General features: G+C 39.3%; 1 protein-coding gene across 1 annotated transcript in view; it reads right to left on the reverse strand.

Moving 5' to 3' along the window:
- The window catches only part of BOB1 (HSP20-like chaperones superfamily protein), a 280,817-nt gene that overhangs the window by 65,667 nt on the left and 197,527 nt on the right, over nucleotides 1–17,623 (reverse strand). The window lies entirely within an intron of this gene.

Raw genomic sequence — 17,623 nt, forward strand, 5'->3', positions numbered from 1 at the left:
TTTGAAAGATGGTTAAGAAAGAATGTGAAGTCTACAATGACAAGATAGAAGAGCAACTACACGAGAAATCCAAAAGCATATTTATTCTTATAATTCCTTGGTGTATGCGCAACTTGAGGTAGGATTACCAACTATCTAGGATGATGAGAGATTTCACATATCTATTCCAGACTTGCCTCACCAAAATGAAACAAATGCATCACATCTAGGAATGAGGCCCTCGAACACGAAAGAAAGTAAGAAAGAGATTGAGGAGCTACTCACTAAGGGCCTAATTGAACCTTCTAAAGAAAGAAAGAAATTGAGGAGCTACTCACTAAGGGCGTAATTGAACCTTCTGTATCTAATTGGGTATGCAATGCCTTCTACATCAATAAATATTGAGAGAAACACCCTATTCCCTATATAAAGAAAACCTACTTTAGAAGACTATAAAAGCATAGATATTTTTGAAATTTGATCTCCAATTAAACTTTCGGCAATGTTAACTTTAACATACTACCTTGCACAAAAGAGAGAGAAGCAGACATGCAAGGGTCGATTCGGAGGCAGGTAATTAGCCAACCCTATTAACTCTTCGATGTGAGGCCGCTAGTAGGGGCTCACTCCAACACCACTTATGTCACTCAAATGGAGCTTCACAAAGTAGGTATGGAGCAAAGAGGAGAGAGCTATGGAGAGCTCAATCTCTACTCAATGCCTACGTATGCAAGAAGGATCAAGCGAGAGGAGAGGAGAGGAGAGGAGAAGCTAAGTATCACCATCCGTTCCTGCACACACCATAATCAAGCATGCAAGCATTCACCATGCAAACACACAAATAAATGGTCAAGAGAGTGAGAGAGAGTGAGAGAGCAAAACTCCACTGAGACAAATGAGGATTTTCCTTTTTATATTTTATAAAATGTCTTATATACATAAGCTCTTGATTTACAATTGGGGACCCAAAACTAGTTCCTAGTTCCTTCTATCTATATGTACATGGGGCTACTTGTGACTGGCATTACACAAGTCGTAAGCTCAGTCATCCCATACGTCTCTTATACATAAAGTGTTTTGCGTAGTTACAAAATGATAAAATACAAGAAGCATAACCACGCTTTGAAAATGATGTTAAACCGAAAGTGGTTAACATACCCCTCTCCCTAATTCAGGTCCATCCTCGAAAATGGCGACTGGGGGGTGCCCGATGGAAAACTTTGTAACGAAGTTTCCATCATGTCCTCAAATGTCTGGTGGTGCTAGGCTGGCATCCACTGGATCCTTTCATAGTATCCAAAAATCTGCTTGAGGGTTGGGCCTTTGTTGATGTCAGTAGCCAGCCCCTGAGAGCCCTCGTTGTAGTGATGCTAGTTCAGAATGTTTCCAGCAGTGTGATTATCAGATTGAAGAACCTGATTGTTGCAACGATCGTTGGATCCGGCACATGCTTGTATCGGTTGATGAATTCCTGAAAAGTCTTGAGCATATTCTCCTCTGTGTAGGATTTTTGATGTGATGGAGGAGAAAACCACGGAAAGTTGAATTGCAACTTTGGGTTCTTTGTTTTCTCCTCATGGAAAAGTCTCCAGGTCCATCTTCTTCGAATGGGCAGGTACTCTGGACTGATTCTGAGGGCGCGTGGCACGTTGCGGTACTGGTCCCATATGAAGCCCTTTTGCAGGAATGGTCTTCTCTAGGATGGATGCTCGCCCATTAGATCGAATGTTATGGGGGACGAGCAGCAGCGGGGGGGCCGATGATAGCCACCTGGTTGTCGAGGAGGGTGGCTCCGCTTCCAATCTTTGTGCTTTGCCACGAGGTATAGCCACAGGACATGAATGTCCATGTGGTCGGAGATGCGTGTGATGGGCTCCTCCTGATGTTGTCGACCCAGCAGGATTCGGATCGCCTGATCGAATTCTGTGTGATCCAGCGGGTCACGCCAATTGAGTGGGTCGACTTCTTCGTTCTCATGTGGTGGCGGTGCGGGGATCTGGCCTTCCTCTAATGGTTGGCAATTTGGTAGGTGGTTGTGGAGGGGTTGAGGGGACGCCTCCGAGGCCGCCGCCGCCGTCGTCATTGTCGTCTCGTTCTCCCTGCTGTCAGATGTTGGCCTCTTGGTTCTGAAGAATTCTGTTCCCTCCTCAGCTTCCTCTTTCTATGCTGTATTCTTCCATTGGAAAAGCAACACGGCTCTCATCAAACATCATGATACCAGCTATGGCGAGTGTGTTCTGGATAAAAACTCTGTGATAAAGTATTAGGAGACCAGTGTAAGGAGGGAGGGAGGGAGGCTTCGTTTCGGGCGGTCGGCTCTTGAGAAGGTGTGGCCGTGGCTCATGATTCCGCAGCCGTGATTCCAGATGGTGTGGTTGTGGCTTCTAGAGGATCCCGTGACTTAGAAGGTAGAGAGTTTTTCTCTCTCTTTCTTTTCCTTCCTTTTTTTTTTAAATTTTATTTTTTTTAAAAAGGGCACCCTTAAAGCGGGTTTTGCACGCTTGGCTATGTAGCCAGCATCCCATTACGGATTTTATACGGAAAGCGCAATTTGCCATGCGAAGAAGACCGTTCCAATCTGGTATTGGCAAGGTTGCGAACTCTTGGGGGAGTTCAGTGGGTTCTGCATAAGGGATAACTGCAATCGGAGAGGCTACTGGTTGAGTAGTTGTACTCCGAGGTAGCTTGATAATTAGGGGCAGAGGTGCAGCCAATGTTGAGGGTATATCAGTGTTAGGGACATTGGCTTGCCGTTTGTGGGGTATGATGTCGTCGTAAAGCTTTTGTTTCCCTTTCCCTTATGCTGTACTAGTGGTAGAGGCTACCTTGGGTTTCCATTATAGTGACAAAAACTGCGAGATGACAAGAGTAGGGGGTGTGCACCTGTTGGATTTGGGAACCCAAATTCTACAGTTGCCATGGTAATAATTATGAGCTTGAAGTAAGGGTTTTGGGATCCATGTTGTTGCAGGGAGTTGTAAGACTTCCATTGGGGACAAGGGATATTTGCCCTCGGAGAGCATTTGGACCTGCGCTTATCTTGCACCCTGTATGCCGCTTGAGGTTGTCGAAGGGATTGTATTCGAGAGGTGCGACGAGCTTGCTTTTGTGGTACTTGAGGAAGGTAAGGGGATCGGCGAGGGATCCACAGAGTAGTTGTACCTTCATAGTACCCTTGGGCCATGAGAAGCTCCTTTGGAACCCAGTACTAAGAGTGCTTGCCCATTGTGTGGTGGTTAGGGGTGTTAGCATGGTCAGTGCAGTTAGTGTTGTGGGGCATTTTAGAAGAAATAGTTGCATTGGAGAATTCAGAGTGGGTTGTTGCTGGGTGTGTTGGGTGTGAAGATTCAAGAGGCTGTGTATCATGTGGAGTGAGGAGCGGCCTCTTTTTTGGTGGTATGGATCTGTGTGGATCCAAGGGCGGAAGAATGCTAGTGAGAGGTAATGTACCTTCTTGACATGAGGTAGTGGAGTGCATGGGTTCTTTGTCTGTCATAAGGACTACCTATCACTTGGCCGGAGGCAAGTTGTAAAGTTGCAGTCCGAACATCCCAGTCGATGTGGCACCTATTGTGTCCCATCCATCCATGACCTAGGAGAATTTGTTCCTTCATTGTTCCTGCAGGCATCACATAAAACTTTCCTTCCAAGGGATTATTTCCAATGTGGAATACACTTGTGAGTGTGCCTAAACAGTGAACAATCTGAGAAGCCAATGATGTAACTGTGGTGGCAGGAGTCTCCTTCAACGTGGGTTTCCCAAGGGAGAGCCATGTGTCATAAGACATGAAATTGTGATTAACTCATGTATCTATACGAGCTAATTTTTGGGTGAAGCTGGTCGGGGTGGTCATTCCTAACCATAACCGAGTAGGTTTCACCTCCCAGTCCTCTTTGTCAAGGTCTATGACTTGAGCCATGTTGACGACAATGTTTTCTCCCTAAGTTTTTCTTATATTTGGGCCAAATCGGTCAGCTATCTTCTTGAAGGCCTTAAAGTGCTTGGGGACTTGCCTCTTTTCCTCCGCTTTAGCGCTTTCTTCTTCTATCAATTTCTTTGCTTCTTTTTTAGCAAGCGCTAGCTTTTTGTTTCGAGCTTTGCGCGTAGAGTGGCAAAGCTTTTGTGGTTCAGGTTGTGGAGTAATAGATTCGGCTGTTGTGTGGACCAAGAGGGCATGATTAGTGAGCTCCTTTTGCCAAATTTGGTTGAAGTTTTTGTGTGCTTCAACTACCCCGACAAACTTAAGCCAATGAGTGTCGAAATCTATAGGTAAGATATAGCGTTCTGCCCCTTGGAAACCTTATGGTTTGATGGATCTTTGTGAGTGCGGTTGCTGTGATGGTTTCATCTGATTGGTCGATTCTGGTTTGTGAATGGTGATCTTAGGCAGGTATGCTGAGCTAAGCATGTATAGAGATACAAGCTCTTGCCCATCAGCCGTCGCAAACCTAGTGCCAATGCACCTTGGAAGTACATCCAAGGTAGCAAGGATATGCATCCAGTTCTCAGAGTCTTCATGGTCTGGAAGAGGTGCGCATTCCTCACTTTCCTTTTCCTCATCTAATGTCTTATGGCATGTTTGACTGCAGTAGATCGGCGGGTTGTGGTTATTGAGTCCTTTGCAAGGGGTCGACCACTCATGGGGTGGACTTTGCAAGTGCAAAGGTTGATTTTATATGTTTGGCCCTTTCTTTAGATGTAAACGTGCTCAGTGTACTAGTCATGCAGCATTTTTGTTTCCCTCATGAAAGTTCATCCAAGTATGCAGTCGTAAGAAATAGGCTGTCGGCCAAAATGTATCACCATAAAAGTGTGGTGGATAGTGTTTCCGAGGATCTTGATTTTCAAGTCCTTCAGAAGACCAATGGGTCTTGCGGTGGCTCCATCAGCTAGCTTCACTAGTAAGGATGGCTGGTGCTCCCCACTTTTCTAAGCACTATTTGGTAACAATCCTCACCCCTGCTCCCCCATCTAGAATGACGATGACTTGGTGATTGTTGAAGGCCATGGGCACTATTGCATTGAGTTCATCACCTCAAAATATTGTCCAAGTTTGTTAACTTGAACTGTGAGGGCTCCTTCAATCTCATCGGGGTCAATGGGTTCATCTCCTTTAGTCTCATCAGAGCTTTTTGGCTCCATGAAATCCTGCATGCCTGCTCTGAGGCTTCCCTCCATCCAATCTTTTAGATCCTTCCATAAGCTTGGTCTACCTTGAAGCAAGGTGCCAATGGGGATCTGGATCTGTTAAGAGTGAAAGGAAGAGAGACTTGCAATGTCTCTAGGAGGAGATGTTCGTTGAGGAGGGTTATTCCAACTTATCCTCAAGCTCTTTATTGTATAAGGGATTGGGATCTGGACATCTGTATCCATTTTTCTAAGGTGGTCATCCTCTAGAGTTTTGAGGTATTCCGCTACCCGGTTCCCTTGATGGGGATCAACTGTCATAGTGGGTACTGCTGCTTCTGTTGGCCTTCGAGGGGATGTCTATTTTCTGGAAGCACTCTATCACATATCTGAGCCTCTTCTGTAGGCCGCTTGCCAGAGACCGAAGGGCATGGCTCAAGGAAAGCCATAGGAGGTTCATCTTCCAGTTGAGCTTGGCAGTCCTTGACCAATTATTGGGTTGCTGTAAGCCTTCCCTTTTTCTCGATGGGATTAGGGTATTCGGCTAGATTTTTGGGGAGCTGATTAGGGTCTATTGGATCCTTGGTGTAAGATTCCTCCCCAGTCCCCCAAGATGTTGAGTTTCTTCCCCTGTAATCAATCCCCTTTTCAGAATAATAAAAGATCTTGTTTCTACCTGTTTTGGCCTAGAGAGAGAAAATATTCTAGAGAGAGATAACTCAGTTTTTAGATATATTTGGATGAAAAAATATCCTTTCTTATTAAACTAAATTCCCCCGTTTTTTCCTAAGGTGCATTAGAAATAAATTATAATCTGCTCAAAAGGCCTTAGCCTAAGAGTCCAGATTTTTTGAAAATTTTGGATTAAGGTTCTGAGGGACCAATTAGATTAATCCAAATGTAGGGAGGAGATAAATCAAAGAAATAAAGAAAAACCCCCCAAAAATGAGTAAATACTCACATAAGATGAAGAGTGGACTAAGGACCAAGGACCAAGGAAAATAGTTAAAAAACTGATTTTTCACACCTCAAAATGGGGATTTCCCTCATGAAGGAGGCGCCTTTTTTCTCATCATTTCTTTCCATTTTAAATCAATAAAATGAGATATTTCATCTCTCCTCTCTCCTAATTCAAGTCTAGTTCCAAAAAGTAAGCTGAACTGACCAAAAATGATAAAAAATTGACCAAACTGATCTGGAAAATTCTAGAATCAGTTTGCTAGTAAGCTGAACTAACCCAAAAATGGTCAAAAATTGAAAAAACTGATCTAAAAAATTCTACAACCAGTTTGCTTGGTTTGAGCCTCACTTTTTCCTATAAATAGAAGCCTCCCTCTTTGTAAAAGCTTAATAGTGTTTATGCACTATTACTCTACTCCTCCCCAGAGCCAGAAACATTGAATTCATTTGATAATTCACTTGTTTTTGACTAATTCCTCTACAAAGAATTAATAGTGTTTATGCACTGTTACTCTACTCTTCTCCCAGAGCCAGAAACATTGAATTCATTGAATTCATTTGATAATTCACTTGTTTTTGACTAATTCCTCTACAAAGAATTGGTGGCCACTCTTGATCCAATCCAAACAAGAGTAGAACCCTCAATCCCTCAAGCCAAAGGAAAGCTCACAAAACTCCATGTAAGTTATTAATTCTACTTTTTTTTATATTCTAATCTATGGTTTTCTGAATTCTTTGCTTTTTAATGTGAATATGGATGTTAAGCCTTGATGAAAAGGCTTCCCCCTTCTCTTCATTAAGAATTTCAGCCTTTCTTTGTCCTAAAATGAGTAACAAATAAATTGAGTTAAACTTTTCCTATTGATTACTCTTTAGAAGTGAAAATTGATTAGATTAGAGTGCTTTATTTCATCTTGGGATAAACTTTAAAGTAAATTTAGAATGTAAAAATTGAGAAATGGTCAGCCATACAACGGAGGTTATGGCAAAATTTTCTTAAATTTTGTGGAAATAAGTTTTATCTTTATAATATTCAAAAAGAATAATCTCCACTATTTGCGCATTCTAAAAGAAATTCTTTTTATTTTAAAAGTGTTATTCCTATTTTATGCATAAATAGATGTATAAAAGGATTTTCTTTTATTATAAAAGTGTTATTTTCATTAGATTCAATTTCTATGCATAGAAAGATGCATATTAGATATTTTTTCGTGATTAATTTAGAAATCAGTTAAGTGAATATTCAATGAATGAAATTCAGTAAATTAGTAATTGAAATATCACGCCCTTTTCGAGAAAGATAATTCAGGAAGAAAAAGAGATGTGAAGTAAATATAAGTGATGAGATGTGTAATGTGAATCAGATAGATGTGAATGAAGGGATGCATAGATGTGATGTGAATAGAGGTGATGAGATGTGAGGTAAATAGATGTGAGGTAAATAGATGTGATGAGATGTGTGATGTGAATCAGATAGATGTGAATGAAGGGATGGATAGATGTGATGAGAATAGAGGTGATGAGATGTGAGGTAAATAGATGTGATGAGATGTGTGATGTGAATCAAATAGATGTGAATGAAGGGATGGATAGATGTGATGAGAATAGAGGTGATGAGATGAGGTGAATGGATGTGATGAGGTGTGTGATATGAATCAGATAGATGTGCATGCATGGATGGATGGATGTGATGTGAATAGGGGTGAAGAGATGTGAGGTGAATAGATGTGATGAAATGTGATGTCATGTGAATCAAGATGTAAATAAATGATATGGGATGTGAGTGGATATATGTGAAAGAATGGATGTGAATGTATGTAAAAGAATGTGATGTGGATGTGTATGCGAAGGAATGTGATGTGATAAAAAATGAAGTGATGTGACATGGATATATGTGGATATGAAGTGATAGATAGGAATGTATGAATAGATGTGGGTAGTCGTACTGCAGGTGAACGATGGATGTGATGTAATTGAATGTGATGGACGAGAATTGATGTGGTGTCATGTGAATTGTGATGTGAATTGGATGGGAATAGGAATACTTATGAAGTGGTTGTGGAATTAAATAATGTGGGTTGATGTGGAGCATTGTAGAAAGATGAGAGTTCGTTATAGAAACTGTATTTTTGAACTGTTTTTAAATGACTGTTTTATGTCAAGAATGCTGGAGAAGCATTTTGACCATCTTGTGAATGAGGTCGTGGAGACCTAATCTGATAAAGTTGTAACATAGCTAATTGAGAGTCAATGGAGGAGGTCTCGCATAGCAAGGTCGTCGGCCGAGGTCTTGACAAGCCTTGATTTAAATGGTGAGCTTCCGGTACGGTGGATGAGGGACCAAGGAAGCGGCCTATGAGTGAAGGGCTAGGTCACCTGCGAAGGATCCTAGAGGGTGCTGACCATACGGTGCTCGGGCTCTGGGGGTCGCTGACGATACCCATGCGTGCGTCGAGGAAGATATTGGAACAAGGAGTAAGTGTTGTTTTTTGAATTCGGGCATGGATTTGGTTGATTGACCTTGCTGGTCCTCAACGGTTTCCTCAACGGACGAGTCCATGGCTCTTTTATATGGATCCATTTGGTTGATCTTGCTGATCTTCAACGGAGATTCCATTTTGATATGTGAATATATTGTCGAGTACTATGAGCTAGGAACCATCGAAAAGGCCCCTTAGTGGACAGGTGGTGAGCGTTCTGGTTGCCAATGATGCCATAGGTACACCGATGAAAGAATGTTTAGAAATAAGAATTCAACCTTAGATTTTAAGGATTATGATCAGTGACACAATGGTTTCATTAAATGATTATTTTTAAAGATAGCTGATTCTGTGAAAAAGGCAATTTCATATTGGGTGTATAAGTGGTGTGACTAGTTTTAAATTTGCATGAATATCCGGCTAGGGGACCTGAGAACTCTTTTCCCTGGTACCCGGGACAAAACCTAACCAAATTCCTAATTGGATCCCATCACTATAGTGGTTGGCTAACCCATGGGATTGGATGGGTTAGGCTGGACTGATGGATCCTTAATTTGAGACTCAAATTCTGTTATGGTACGATAGATGAAGTAAATCCCGGACAAAAATTATTCTATGGAAAAGAATCAACGGCTATGTCTCTCAATGAGGAAAAAAGCGTTGGTCTCTATGATCCAAGTGCAACCTTTTCCGTGATCTGACTATGGGACTTACGGGTTTGGTCAGATCAGTTCAGTGAGTTAAGACTTTTGACTATGTTAGAGAAAAATTATCTTGCTGGAATCGCCCGTGCTTTTTGGGCAATTGGAAGTATTTTCGGGTTCGATTTTGGAAGAACCGATGGATTAGTCTCTTGTTTGGATATCCGTGGGGCGAGGCCCCGAGTGAGGGACCTTGGCCCGCGTAAGAAGTGCTACTTTCACTGACCCTGAATTCATTGCGCGGTGGGGGCAGGGACCTTACAGCTGGTATCAGAGCAAATTTGGCTAAAGTGGATCAACTGAGAAGCCAAAAATGTCAAAAATTGATGAAGTAGCAGTAAAAAGGTTGAAATTGTGTAATAAATTCTTACAAATTGTTATTCAGACTGAAATTCATAAATTGGTAATTGGGTCTTTAGATGGAAGTACCGCAATTATATAGAATCCCTGACTTCCTTGAGGCTTAGAAATGATGGTATTTACCTTATAATTCCAAGGACTGTGACTACCCGTATATACCGAGGATATAACTGTAGCTCTTTACTGGAAATATATACGAGTAAATCTAAGATCTTGAAATTATAAGCATAAATGCTATCCAGATGATGAATTCGAATGTGATTGATATGATTTTAAAATTCTGGTTGAGAACTGATGAGTTGATTTAGATTCTGATTGAAAAATGATTGATATGATTTTAAAATTCTGGTTGAGAACTGATGAGTTGATTTGGATTCTGATTGAAAAATGATGATTCTTGAATTTTGGTTGAAATGTAATAAGCTGAGCAAAAACCTCAAAGAGGATGATGTTCATAACTGGAATGATGATAATGACCAACAAATCACTATGAGATTAGTGGATTGTGTTGACAAATTGCTACTGTTAACACTTGACCCAGTGAATCAAGTTAAGGGATGACAAATTAAAAATTTGCATAATTGAAATCCCCATGGAGGACTGTTCAGATGGAAATTTCGGTCTAATGAACCATTATTGTGTTAAAGATATGAATGAGATGTTCTGAATAAATTGTTATCCGATAATGAGTTCTATATAAATATCTTTATCCCATGATTCTGTGAGGAACTGACCAATCTAAAGAACCCCAGAATCAGTTGAATCTAAAATCGGATTTGAATCATAAATAAAGGGACTTAACAAGAATTTTCGTATTGATAGGAGCATGGATCGAGGTCATCGTGGTAGAAATGATAATCCCCAACTCGACGAGGAAGAACTTGACTTGGATGTTCGTAAACTCTTCATAGATCACAGCCTGGACCTTTCAAGGGTGAAGGGAAAAAACTTGGGTGAGGCTGTGGAAAAGTGGGTCAAAGCAATGGAAGAGTACTTCGATGTCACCGGGTACAATGAGAAGAGCAAAATGGCTCTTGCAAGATTGAAGATAGTAGAAACAGCCAGAGTGGCATGGAGAAACCACTACGAGACAAACCGTCTGGAGCGAAATACCCAGACATGGAATGATCTCAAAAATTACATAAGGACGAGGTTTTGTCCTCTCCGCTTTTTGGAAACAAAGATGAACGAATTCTTAGTGTTAACCCAGGGGAGCAAAACTATTGAATTATATCACCAAGCCTTCGCTCTCCTCCTCAAATTCTCGCCACCGCTGGATGAAGAACAGCTGATGGCGAGGTTCATTCGAGGACTGAATAAACCTTTGAATATCCTAGTGAAGAATGCTAAGCCAGTTTCCATGGCTGAAGCAGTGCAGATGGCGAAGGATTTCACCAAGGCCTTGGATGTTAAAGTCCCGCCAAAGCCAGCACCATTACCTTTCAAAAGGTTTTTAATTCCAGAAGGTGATTCCAAAGCCAAAGCCAGCACCATCACCTTTCAAAAGGTTTTTAATTCCAGAAGGTGATTCCAACCTTCTGCCACCTAAAAGATATCAGGGTCAAGCCCAGGATATCAAGCCCAGGATATGGGAAGTTCCAGAATGGAAGAAATGTCCTTTTCTCGAAACTCAATCCCCTGGTATTCAACTTCAGAAGTTCCACCCTTGAACAAGGGAGTGAAATGCTATAACTCTTAAGGATTTGGACATCACAGTATGGATTGCCCAACTCCTTTTGGATCAAGGTTTTCGGGGCAGGAAAATCAGGGATCAAGATTCCAGACTCCAGCTCCTAGGTTTCTTTCCACCAAATTCAAGGAAATCCCAGAGATAGACCCTCTAACCAACCCGCAGTCTCAATCCAAAGTAATGCAAGACCTCCGCCTCAAAATAGGGGAAGGCAAAGAGAGATATTTCCAAATCAGCCATCCACTTCCAAGGCAGTAATGCTAGAAGTAATTGAAGAAGAAGAAGAAGAAGAAGAAGAAGAAGAAGAAGAAGAAAGAGATCATACTTCACCTGCGAGATGAGGACATCTCGCGTTTTTCAAGTGGGAGAGAATGTAAGATTCCTTTCCAACCCCCAAGATGTCCAGTTTCTTCCCCTGTAATCAACCCCCTTTTCAGAATAATAAAAGATCTTGTTTCTACCTGTTTTCGCCTAGAGAAAAAAAATGTTCTAGAGAGAGTTAACTCAGTTTTTAGATATCTTTGGATAGAAAAATATCATTTCTTATTAAACTAAATTTCCTCGAAACAGAAGTTTAAAAAGAATTTCCTAAGGTGCATTAAAAATAAATTATAATCTGCTCAAAAGGCCTTAGCCTAAGGGTCCAGATTTTCTGAAAATTCTGGATTAAGGTTCTGAGAGACCAATTAGATCAATCCAAATGTAGGGAGGAGATAAATCAAAGAAATAAAGAAAAACCCCCCAAAAATGAGTAAATGCTCACATAAGATGAAGAGTGGACTAAGGACCAAGGAAAATAGTTAAAAAACTGATTTTTGACACCTCAAAATGGAGATTCCCCCTCATGAAGGAGGCACCTTTTTTCTCATCATTGCTTTCCATTTTAAATCAATAAAATGAGATATTTTATCTCTCCTCTCTCCTAATTCAAGTCTAGTTCCAAAAAGTAAGCTGAACTGATCCAAAATGGTAAAAAATTGACCAAACTGATCTGGAAAATTCTAGAATCAGTTTGCTTAGTTTGAGGCTCACTTTTTCCTATAAATAGAAGCCTCCCATGCATTGTTACTCTACTCCTCCCCAGAGCCAGAAACATTGAATTCATTTGATAATTCACTTGTTTTTGACTAATTTCTCTACAAAGAATTGGTGGCCACTCTTGATCCAAACAAGAGTAGAACCCTCAATCCCTCAAGCCAAAGGAAAGCTCACAAAACTCCATGTAAGTTATTAATTCTACTTTTAAAAAAAAATTCTAATCTATGGTTTTCTGAATTCTTTGCTTTTTAATGTGAATATGGATGTTAAGCCTTGATGAAAAGGCTTCCCCCTTCTCTTCATTAAGAATTTTAGCCTTTCTTTATCCTAAAATGAGTAACAAATAAATTGAGTTAAACTTTTCCTATTGATTACTCTTTAGAAGTGAAAATTGATTAGATTAGAGTGCTTTATTTCATCTTGGGATAAACTTTAAAGTAAATTTAGAATGTAAAAATTGAGAAATGGTCAGCCATACAAAGGAGGTTATGGCAAAATTTTCTTAAATTTTATGGAAATAAGCTTTATCTTTATAATATTCAAAAAGAATAATCCCCACCGTTTGCGCATTCTAAAAGAAATTCTTTTTATTTTAAAAGTGTTATTCCTATTTTATGCATAAATAGATGTATAAAAGGATTTTCTTTTATTATAAAAGTGTTATTTTCATTAGATTCAATTTCTATGCATAGAAAGATGCATATTGGATATTTTTTTATAAAAGTATTATTTTCATTAGATTCAATTTCTATGCATAGAAAGATGCATATTGGATATTTTTTATTATTATAAAAGTGTTATTTTCATTAGATTCAATTTCTATGCATAGAAAGATGCATATTGGATATTTTTTTATAAAAGTGTTATTTTTATTAGATTCATTTTCTATGCATATAAAGATGCATATTGGATATTTTTTTATTATAAAAGTGTTATTTTCATTAGATTCAATTTCTATGCATAGAAATATGCATATTGGATATTTTTTAGTATAAAAGTGTTATTTTCATTAGATTCAATTTCTATGCATAGAAAGATGCATATTGGATATTTTTTTAATTATAAAAGTGTTATTTTCATTAGATTCAATTTCTATGCATAGAAAGATGCATATTGAAAATTTTTATTATAAAAGTGTCATTTTCATCAGATTCAAATTCTATGCATGGAAAGATGCATAATAGAAATATTTTTATTATAAAAGTGTCATCTTCATCAAATTCAAATTCTATGCATGAAAAGATGCATAATAGAAATATTTTTATTAGAAAAGTGTCATTTTCATCAGATTCAATTTCTATGCATAGAAAGATGCATATTAGAAATCTTTTTATTTTAAAAGTGTTATTCCTATTAAATTGATTTTATGCATAAATAGATGCATAAAGAATTTTTATATCAAAATTAGATTCTCTTTAATTCTATGTTTAATTTCCATGAATATTTGATAAATAAATAAGTAAAATCTGAGGAAAAATTCTATCGTTTCATATTCACTCGGTTTGTAAAGAGAAAATTCAAGAAATCTATCAAAGTCGAAATATTCAGATAAATGATTAATTTATTCCTCATCGAAATTTCGTGATTAATTTAGAAATCAGTTAAGTGAATATTCAATGAATGAAATTCAGTAAATTAGTAATTGAAATATCACGCTCTTTTCGAGAAAGATTATTCAGGAAGAAAAAGAGATGTGAAGTAAATATAAGTGATGAGATGTGTGATGTGAATCAGATAGATGTGAATGAAGGGATGCATAGATGTGATGTGAATAGAGGTGATGAGATGTGAGGTAAATAGATGTGATGAGATGTGTGATGTGAATTAGATAGATGTGAATGAAGGGATGGATAGATGTGATGTGAATTAGATAGATGTGAATGAAGGGATGGATAGATGTGATGAGAATAGAGGTGATGTGATGTGAGGTAAATAGATGTGATGAGATGTGTGATGTGAATCAGATAGATGTGAATGAAGGGATGGATAGATGTGATGAGAATAGAGGCGATGAGATGATGTGTGATGTGAATCAGATAGATGTGCATTAATTAATGGATGGATGTGATGTGAATAGGGGGTGAAGAGATGTGAGGTGAATAGATGTGATGAGATGTGATGTCATGTGAATCAGGATGTAAATGAATGATATGGGATGTGAGTGGATGTATGTGAAAGAATGGATGTGAATGTATGTAAAAGAATGTGATGTGGATGTGTATGCGAAGGAATGTGATGTGATGAAAAATGAAGTGATGTGACATGAATATATGTGGATGTGAAGTGATAGATAGGAATGTATGAATAGATGTAGGTAGTCGTACAGGTGAACGATGGATGTGATGTAATTGATTATGATGGATGTGATGTATGAATAGATATAGGTAGTCGTACAGGTGAACGATGGATGTGATGTAATTGAATGTGATGGATGAGAATTGATGTGGTGTCATGTGAATTGTGATGTGAATGATTATGATTGGATGGGAATAGGAATACTTATGAAATGGTTGTGGAATTAAATAATGTGGGTTGATGTGGAGCATTGTAGAAAGATGAGAGTTCGTTATAGAAACTGTATTTTTGAACTGTTTTATGTCAAGAATGCTGGAGAAGCATTTTGACCATCTTGTGAATGAGGTCGTGGAGACCTAATCTGATAAAGTTGCAACATAGCTGATGGAGAGTCAATGGAGGAGGTCTTGTGTAGCAAGGTCGTCGGCAGAGGTCTTGACCAGCCTCGGCTCGATTTAAATGGTGAGCTTCCGGTACGGTGGATGAGGGACCAAGGAAGCGGCCTATGAGGATTACACAAGTCGTAACCTCAATCATTCCATACATCTTCTAGCCCAAAACTAGTTCCTAGTTCCTTCTAGCTCTATGTAAATGTGGCTAATTGTGAGACTGGCATTACACAAGTTGTAACCTCAGTCATTCCATACATCTCTTATACATGAAGCGCTTTGCGAGGTTACAAAATTATAAAATATAAGAAGCGTAACCACGCAAAGCGCTTCATGTATAAGAACACTGCAAAGCGCTTCATGTATAAGATCATCAATGAACACTGCCAAAACCACTTTTGCAAGTAATCCTTGAAAGTCGTGCTTATTAAGTTATAGGTGTCCAAACGGCATGACCTTATATGCAAAGGTTCTCCATGTGGTCGTGTGAGCTATTTCATGTTGGTCCAGAGGAATGGATACCTGGTTATATCCTAATAATCCATCTAGGAAATTGTAAGCTTCTGCCCCAACCACTCTTTGCAAAACATGTTCCGTGTATGGTAATGGGTAGTGATCGCTCCGCGGGTTGTTGCATTCACTTTCTTCAAATCAACACATGTGAAGCTTTCTATTTTTCTTACATATAATCACAATCGGGGATACCCAATCAATATGCTCTATCTCATAAATGAAATCGGCAGTAATGAGTTTGGTGATTTCCTGAGTTTGGATTCATTAGGTAAGGACAGTGCTTGACTGGCCTTGAACCTTCCATGATATGGATGAGATGCCGGTGGCACACCCTTCACGTCCTTATAGTTCCAAGAAAAGTAGTACTTGAATTATTTTAAAAGAGCAATCAAATCCTCTTCCTTCTATGGTGCTAGGTCTGTGGCAATGCAGACTAGCTTGGGATCTTCACCAAGCTCTATAATATCTACCTCCTTAACCTCCATAGGTCCCTCATATGAGACCCTTGTTTGTTCACCCTTTGAGTGTTATGCCCATAGGAGAGAACCACCTGCTTCATTGACGTTGAAGGTTTTAAAATGTCTTGGAACCTTTCGCAAGTCAGGCTCCTCCTCCTACTCGTATCTTAACCACTTATGGTTAACATGCTTCTATGACAACTATGTTCGCAAACTTATGTAATGGGCATCCTTACTATATTTTAAATCCTGACATTTGATGAGGGAAACACCCTAAAGGCACTCCCAAGTATTGAGCTTTGAAGGACATACAAGAGGATCTTGGTCAGTTGACCAAACCATAGAGAAAAGCCTTGTAACTATGTTTTGGGCGCCTCGGGTCACTTACTCCTTGGGCGGCCTAGTGAGAAAAGGCTTGGAACTATAAAAACCAATTTCTCTTGTTTGTAACTCATTCTCCCATTAGTGCAATGGAAGTGCAGTGTTCTCTCTCTCTCTCTCTCTCTCTCTCTCTCTCTCTCTCTCTCTCGCAACTCTAATCTAGCATGTGTGGTGTACTTGGGTTTGGGACTAGTTAGTGCTAATCACTTGTTCTCTCTTGCTTCCTCTCTCCCTCTTACTTGAGTGATTAGGTTACCAACGCAATCGTGTTTTGTGGAGATCACACATGATCTTCATGAGAGAGGTTGCAGCATCCGTTGGATTAGAGCAACCACTTCAGGGTGACACAACAAGTGTGGGAGGATGGCAGTGTGATGAGCAGTTGTCCACACCCGACGGTGGAGCTCTTGAGCATAGTTGAGCTCGATGGATTGACAACTTCCCACGATAGTTAGGATAGGATTTCCTTAACATCTTTGGCGTCGTTTGCTGCTGGGAAGGGCCAATCCACTACTTGTCAAAGCCTTTCATGATTCAAATCCAATGGAGTCCCCATAACCTGGTGCCAAGTAAGTAGCTATGGTATTCGGTTTTGGTGTTTGATTTATTTTTCTAATTTTTGTTGTTGTTTTTATTTTGTTTTTGTGCATAGCTTGTGGTTGAGAGGAGGATTAGCAAGAGGTTGAGCCAAAAACCTTGACATTTGAGTGATTAGAGAGCTCAAAGTAGAGGGTTTTTTGCTTAAATATAGAGTGTTTTTTGCTAATTTTTTGCTTTCAAACATGTTTTGAGTTAGATTAGTATACATAAGTAGCTTAGAAATGTAGAACCCTAATCCACCCTAAAACCTAAAAATTATAAATAATCTCTTAATTATCAATAATTTACTAGTTAGTGTTATTAGTGAACTTAAAGAGAGCTAAAAACTCAAAAAATTGAGCCTAATTGCTTGTATTTAGACTAATTAGAGTAGAATTAGTGTTCTAAACACTGTACTTGATCTAATTCCATGCCTAGTCCACTCCCACTAAACCTTAATTAGCAAGAATTAGCACTAAATAGGTCTCATTTGCCTAATTTTCTCTCTTTTTTGAGTGGGTTAATTTCATATTGGGTGTGTACGTGGTATGCCTACCTTAATTTTTGCATGAAACACCTGCTAGGGGGCTTGGGAACTCTAAGAGAGACCAAGAGGAGGTTCTTATAAGTGCGCGCAAGTGTAGAAACGTCAAGCTCTTCAAGCCAAGGAAG

Source organism: Cibotium barometz, chromosome 26, assembly GCF_041138505.1.
Source record: "Cibotium barometz isolate CiBa-2024 chromosome 26, ASM4113850v1, whole genome shotgun sequence".
Taxonomy (NCBI): Eukaryota; Viridiplantae; Streptophyta; class Polypodiopsida; order Cyatheales; family Cibotiaceae; genus Cibotium; species Cibotium barometz.